The 7897-nt window shown below is 36.6% G+C and overlaps 1 pseudogene; it reads right to left on the bottom strand.

Moving 5' to 3' along the window:
* Positions 1–872: 872 nt before the first annotated feature.
* LOC100015604 (F-actin-capping protein subunit alpha-2-like) lies at positions 873–3002 on the bottom strand (annotated as a pseudogene).
* Positions 3003–7897: the final 4895 nt, after the last annotated feature.

Raw genomic sequence — 7897 nt, 5'->3', positions numbered from 1 at the left:
AACTAAAAATGCGGAAACCTCATATCTGGTTGCTGATGGGGATTTTCTATTGGCCTGAGGCTCTCTCATTGTCCAGGCCACTCTATCTGTAACCTCCTTGAATAATTTGGACTGCAGAGAGAACCAGCTCTCCCACAACCACACTCATTCTCCTTCTACAGTCTGAGTAATCAAGAGGGGCCATGAAACTACTTCTCTACTTCATATATACTCCGACCATTTCCATTTTGCATTTTCTCAATCAATGGAGATTTCTTAAAGTGGTGAGTGTTTTCCTGTGTATGTGTATTTATATTTACATTTGTGCATATATATTAACATACATAAAATGTTGTGTATATATGTTGTTAGATTTAAGTGACTATACATATACATTTTTGTTTATGGTTGCATATGCATATGTATTTATTGTTATATTGCACATGTATGGTTATATGTGTGAATTTAATATGTTGTTTAATATATTAATATATTATTATACTATATTTATATGTGGATTTAATATAATATATAATGATCTGTTTGAAAACTCATTTTGGCCACTATCAGCCCCACCCATTGACTGGGCACCTAGTGGCTTCCTGGCCTCTCAGAAGAGGCTGACTTTAGTCCCTTGGGACTCCTGGAGTCTGAAAGAGTCCTCAACCAGTTTGAGATTGAGAGACCCAAAAGGAGTGATGTCAATAGCTTTATAAGAAAGGGGACCCAGGAAGGGAGCTCTCTTTTGTTCTTTTTAGGCATTTGGCTCTTGCCGTGCTCTGGCTGGAGACTCTTGCCAGTGCTTTTGGCTGGGAAGTGGAGGTTTATTTTTTTGTTTTGGGTTTGGTTTTTTTTTTACTTTTGCAATATTTTTATTTTTACACACAGACACTAAAATGATCCAGTCATGCAGTGTTCATCTTAACCATTCTGTATCTCTTTTCCAATTTTGTAACTAAGAAACTTATTCCAGTCAATCTTAGTGTGTGTAACTGGTAACTGTCCATGTAAGGCTTTGAAAGTAGTGTCCAACATAGTTTGATAATTCTCACTGCTGGTGAGAATTTTCTGCTGCTTCTACAATCTTCATAAGTTCTTTTGCTATTTGTACTTTGTTAGACACTGTTAGAGAATCTTGTATGTGTTTATGGCTCACTAGTTGAATATTACCATCTTCATAATAGTGAACCTGAATTTTCAAGATACCAACCACTTGAGTGGTAGAAGGAGTAATTGAAAATTTCCACTCTGATCTCCAACGACCATTCCAAAAGTTTTTTGCTTGAAACTGATGACTTTCTATGCATGCAATAAGTTTGCTGTCCATCTGTGGTTTTACCATAAACTGTGCAGATTCCATTAGGGTAATGTTCTTTCACATAGGCTCTCTGAACGCCTCCAAGATTCAATGGCATTTTCACCTTCGTAGGGTCAGTAGCTTCCTTTCTTAAATGATCAAATTTGAAAGAAACCCTATTTTGGGGATCCAGAAATTTTCCATTTCCTAAATCACCATGCTCTGTTAATACCTGTTCTTCATAACCTTCATTTTTTACTGTAGTGAACTGTTCCAAGTTACACTGTGCAAATGCATGAGCTGCTCCTTCCCTAAGAAGATGGCAAACTCAAATTAATTAGGCATAACCAGGTGATTCTGAGATTTTCTCTTTCTCTCTAACTTTTGCTAATGAATAATCATAAGGTAATATGTAATATACAATCTCCAGAGAATTTTAATCCTAACAGTTATATATACATGTTTCTATATACACCTGTTTTTATATATTCATATATACATGGTTTAATATAGGCATATATGTGTACACACACATAACCATGTGTGTATATAACATAAATTTCAGTGATACCTAGGTTTTTGTTGATAATCCATCAGTAAACAATCAGCGGAAATCCCAGACCAATGAAAACCCAACTAATTCCTTAAGATACTCAAATACATACCAAAAACAAATTTTGTAAAGAATAAATATAATGTTTAATACTAAAAACAATAAGAAATTAATAATAAATGAAATAATAAAGAAATAAAGAATAAATGAGCATTTACCTTTCTGAAGACTCTTCTTGGTGAATGAAAGACAGTGAGGAGGGGAGAGAGGTTATTGTTTGAAAAGAGGAAATCCCCCTCCATGAGGACCTTGGGTATCTGGAAAGACTTTGGAAAGCAGCTGACATGGAGAGAAGTTGTTACATGTTACATTGATTATTAACTGAGATACTATGAGAGAATTTCTACTTCATTGATCAGGTATATATTGTCAGGTATATATTCTCTGTATGCTTTATCTGATTTTCTCTTGCTATCTGTATGGATAAATGAATTTATTATTTATTAATACATGTTTTGCTCACACAGCAGGAGAACTTATGGGTCACCCTTTGTTTTTGCAAAATTAGCTTCGAGGTCAAGAGGGCACACACACCTATGAAATCCAAGGCAACCTATGAAAAAAAAGACAAACTTTTCATGGATGGGTATATATGTATATGCCTATATATTAATATATATATATATATAATATGTACATAGACAAACATATTCACAAGTGGTTTATATGTATTCACACATAAATACACACAAATGATTTTGATGGAGATGGATAGTAACAGAAATGGGACCCCCACGTTTTAAAATCTTGTATTTTTCCACCAGTTAGTATTAGTTAATACACATTGCAAAATATATATTAATCCTATATCTGTTTTACTCTCATACATTCTGATGCATACTATCCTGTACCTTCCCTATGTTCCCCACCCAGCCAATAAGAGAATGCTAACCATTCCAGGAGAGTTCCAAGTCATCTCTAAGTGATAAGAGATAGAAAGTAGAACAGTGTAGGGAATATAAGACACGACCACTGAAGATTCTTGCAATCCAGGGGAATCCCCTAAGTCTATTCATGCCCCTTTCCCCCTTTTTCCTGTTCTTAAGTTCACCTGTGATGTGTCAGACCCTAAAATATACCTCTACCTGAATTTGCATGCTTTTCTACATCCATTTTCTGTTTCTGCCTGGAATACTCCTAGTTGTCCAAGGGAGGAATATTCTAGGAAAAGATAAAGAATTCCCAGGAATGGGAGATGACAAGCCTCCAAACCCTCAATAAATATACAGTCTTTTAAAAAATTATTATTATTATTATTATTATTAGAATCCTTAGACTTTCTTGCACTTCAAAAAATGGACACACATGACAGCTCATCTCCCATAATCAATATATCCAAAATACGGAGTTCAACACTGACATCGTACTAGGTGCTAAATTAATTCTGAAGCTGTACTAAATTCTGCAATGTAACTAAAACTTACATAAATATACATTCTTAATCCCCTGTTTAAGCCATTCCACCACACCAAACTTCTTCTTATCTGGACAGAACAGAATTTTGAGCCTCCATTTTGGGGGGCAAGATCTTGCTGTTTCCCACTGCAGTTTTATATTATATAAATATATGTACATAAAAGGCTTTATATTTTATATATACATGTATATGCACACACATACAAGTAGATATACACAACGGGTTTTATATGTACATGAATACATATATACATAGATATACATATAAATATAAACCCATTTGTGTGCATATATCTATCAATCTATCAATGTGTCAATAGTCTTACTATCAAATGGGGTTCCAGAAATGTTTTACCATTGAATGGAACACCTCTAGCCAAAGAAAATATGATCAGATCCAAGGTTTCCTCCATTTCACCCAGAGTCTGAGGGGAGGGCTCTCCTGAGTCAGCTCTGCCACCAGAGCTCTTCTGTGCTCCTGACAATGCAAATGCATCCCCTCACTATGGCACAATCCAATCAAATGCATCTCAGTGTCAGTCTCTAGTCCATTCCTTTTCTTCATTCAAATTCTGCTTTTGACATCTATTGGTTTCAAAACTTTTCTAGACCTCAGGTTTTTTATATTTAAAAAGGATTGAATTGAATAACCTTTTGTATAGACTTTATGGAAGAGTTAAAGGTGGGAATGATTTTTAGTAGCTCTTTTCTGGCCTTGTTAGAAATGGACTTTTTTGGTTGCCTGGTTTATCAAATTAAGGATGATTGACAAGTGTTTGTTAATTGTCATTTTATATAGGTGATAGCTGATTGCTAAAAATCATCGTGGAAGTCAAGTATCAGAAAAGACAAAGAAAATCAGTGGGTCAAAAGCAGAGAAGAAAAAGAAGCATAACCTGAAGGATCTAGACCTTGGAGAAGAGGAACTCCAAGGCTTTTGTTGTACAATCTGCTGTTTGGATGTTGAGGTCCTTCCACAGGTGCAGGAGACTTTAAATATAAGATAACATATTTCACAACTAGGCTTTGTTTTTTGTTTAATCTGGGAATGGTGCTCTGTGCTATTGTTTTACAGCAGGGAGTAATTTTAAACTGTTTGAATATGGGAAACTTGGATAGGGATAAAAGTACTGATAAGTGAAATCTTTATCTTGAATCTGTGCCATCTTTTATCACCTAGTATTTTTTAGGAATGAATCATTATGACACAAAATAAATTACTGTGCTTAGATTTTCACTTACTAAGTAGAGATTTATTCAGTCACTGAGTTTTTTGGGGGGGAACTCAAGAGATAATCTATTCTAACACATATAACAAGTGCTCTTCTAGTCTTTGGTTGAAGGCCTAGATAGTCAGAGAACACACAGCTCTTGAGCAACCCATTTTGATTGCTCTGATTATTAGAATGCTTTTCTTTACCTCTGCAATTTGTATCTATTGTGCCTGCTACTTCCTCCAGAATCAACATGGATCAAATCTAATCTTCCTTCCACATGAAAGCCCTTCTTATCAGAACTAGCTCAAAGTTTTTGAAGGGCTTTCAGAGTTGTTTAAACTTGCATTTCTTAATCAGTATCAATTTAGAACATTTTCTCATATGACTACAGATAGTTTTGATTTCTTCATCTGCAGTGCCTCTTTATATCCTTTAGCTATTTATTAATTGGTAATGAATTGTATTCTTATACATCTGACTCAGTTTTCTATATATTTGAAAAATGAGGCCTTTTTCAGAGATGCTGTAAAAAAAATTCCCAGCTTATCTCTAGCAAATTCTTGCCCTTGTGAAGGTGGTGACTGGAGTTGTATTGCTCTTCATTCCTTTCCCCACTGGTATTTCATTTAGGTCCTGAGGATAATGATGATGAAGAAGGTAATGAGAATGAAGAGCTTGGAGGCTTGTTCTAGTGTTAGCCAGCCAAAGAGTCTAAGGGACAGGCTGATTCTTTGGACTGTTTCAATTATTTCCTGTGGAAGTACCACAAGATTTAGAGTTGGAGGAGGTAAGTAAATAAGGAATGGAGAAATGAGATAAGGCAGGGTGCCTTATTGAACCTTGTAAGTAAATGATTACAGCACAAGATGGTTTTTGCAAGAAAAAGCAAGGGATGGAATTTTGAATGAACCGTGCTAATAAACCAGAGGGAGACGAGAAGATTCCAATAGAATCTGGTCAGGAGGCAGTTGAGTAGCCCAGAAGCTGAAACTGCCTCACTTCTTCCCTTCTGATGGTTGGGAAGTTGATAGACTTGCTCCTGATCCATGATTACTTTTTGACTGAGTACTAAGAAGATTTGGAGCTTAGCTCTGAAGAATCTTTGTCAGTTTTGTCATCAATATCTCCTCATAGAGAAAATAATCTTATTTCCTGAATTAAATACCTTGTAAAAATCAATAGGAAACCCTTAGAGATTAGGGAAGCCTTATTCCCCTCTCACCTCCTCCATTTCCCTTATCTTATTTCCCCTAACTTAAATTGTGAGTCTAGTCCTTGGAGAAACTCTTAAGCCTTACCTGTCTGAGAAGAGCCATTGAAATCAGGTGAGAAAGAGGAAGTGGTGTGGGGGGAAGGAGTGCAAAAACTCAGCCTTTGCCCTAGCTGGCTTCTTGTGTCCCAGTCTTAATACAGTAAATCTTCTAGTAATAGCATCTATTACAACCTCCCCCTGTTTATTAAATGAATGGGGGGTTGAAGCAGAAATTATTTGAACATAAGTATTGGGTTGTTATTACCTTCCGTGACTAAGAATTTGTGATTTGGATTTTTTTTTTAAACCCTTACCTTCCGTTTTGGAGTCAATACTGTGTATTGGCTCCAAGGCAGAAGGGTGGTAAGGGCTAGGCAATGGGGGTCAAGTGACTTGCCCAGGGTCACACAGCTGGGAAGTGTCTGAGGTCAGATTTGAACCTAGGACCTCCCGTCTCTAGGCCTGGCTCTCAATCCACTGAGCTACCCAGCTGCCCCCTTGGATTTTTTTTTTAACCTTCATTTGAAGGAGCTGATACAAAATTGCACAGGAAGCAGCAACAAAGTCAGTTCTCCTTTACTTTATTATTGCTCCTTTCATTTAGTAACTTAGTCTAGATGAAAGATGCTAGTGGAATGTCTTGAGACTATTCTTAACTCCTCTTCATTTATTTTTATTAGTAATTTGGAGGAGAAATACAGATACTCTATTTACCAAATTTATGAATGTTGATATGTTAGAAGAGAGAAAAGGCATTAAAAATCAATGGACATCAAATTTAACAAAAATGGAATTTAATAAAGAGTCTTAATTTTCCAATGTATAAAAATGAAGGTAATGGACTAATTGATCACTTAAGGCCTTGTTCAGGTTTCATAGTCCAGGATTCTGACAATAAAATCCAATGCCTTAGAAAATCAGATAGGAGTTTAGGATATGAGATATAGATTTCAGAATCTTTTTAGCTGACTGCAGGTTTAATAGTCTGTCTGGGTTGCATGTCTTCCAGAAAGCTATTACATCTTTCTCTTGAACTTCTGTAACTCCTGGATAAAAGCTATGACATGCCTACTCTTTCTGTTGTGTGGAAGTCAAATATGCCTGTCTGGAGTGTTAGGTTCATTTCCACCTTCCACACTTAGGAAAGATGTGGCTAAAAGAGGATAATCGACCTTAAACCACTTTACAAGAAGACTAGTTAAAGGAATTGGAAATAGCCTAGAGAAGACCTAAGAATGATGGTAATCATTGCCTTCAGTTATTTGAAGAGCTTGTGTGTGGGTTGAAGTTGCAGGGAAGCAGGTTTGGGATCAGTTTGTAAGAATTAGAGCTGCTCAAAAATGGAAGGTGGTACCTTTGCAAGAAGTGTGAATTTTAGTTTTACTTAAACCAGCTTAGTCTTTAGAATTCTAGCAATCAGGAATGTAGACAACCCCACTTAAGGATTAAGTGTTGGGGAGGAAGGCCTATGACTGGCATGTGCTAGCAAGTGACAAATCAGAAACAACTGACTGACCCCCTGAGCTGTCCTAAGCCAAGCTTAAGCCACCATTGGCACATGTGAGACACAGGAAGTGATGTAAAGAACTGCCTTTATATTTCATGGCATTTCCTGTGAAGAGAGAGGTTTGGCAAAGTTGACCCTGGAACTTAAGCCTGGAGGAGATCCTCAGACTACTTCCTTTGGATAGTCACCTGGTGAGTGATAAGACTGGCCAAGGCCTTCTGCCTGGCTCAGCCCAGGCTGGAGCAGTTTAAATTCTCTTTCCCCTCTATCTTTCATTCTTAATTTCTTCTTTCTATTGTAACTAAACCACCATAAAATTCCATTCTGAGTTGAGTATTTCATTGGGGTTTAGAAATTAAATCCCTGGAGACCAACTAAATTTATATTCAGTCTCAACCCTAAATTTACCCTTTAACAGAAGGAAGAATTCAGGGACAGAGTGACCAACTCCTTATTGGAGTCGGCTGTATCACCATGCTAAATTATGGTGAAAATATGGTGAACAGGGAATCTCTGGAAGCAGAGAAAAGAGCAAGCTGTTTGCTCTAAGAGAAAAAGCTCTGACAATCCTTTGAGTCTGTGCAGAGGCTAAGACAGTGTCTAAGGGGAGATGTAT

Source organism: Monodelphis domestica, chromosome 1 (genome assembly GCF_027887165.1).
Source record: "Monodelphis domestica isolate mMonDom1 chromosome 1, mMonDom1.pri, whole genome shotgun sequence".
In the NCBI taxonomy this organism is placed as follows: domain Eukaryota; kingdom Metazoa; phylum Chordata; class Mammalia; order Didelphimorphia; family Didelphidae; genus Monodelphis; species Monodelphis domestica.
This window is presented reverse-complemented; position numbering and strand designations above follow the sequence as displayed.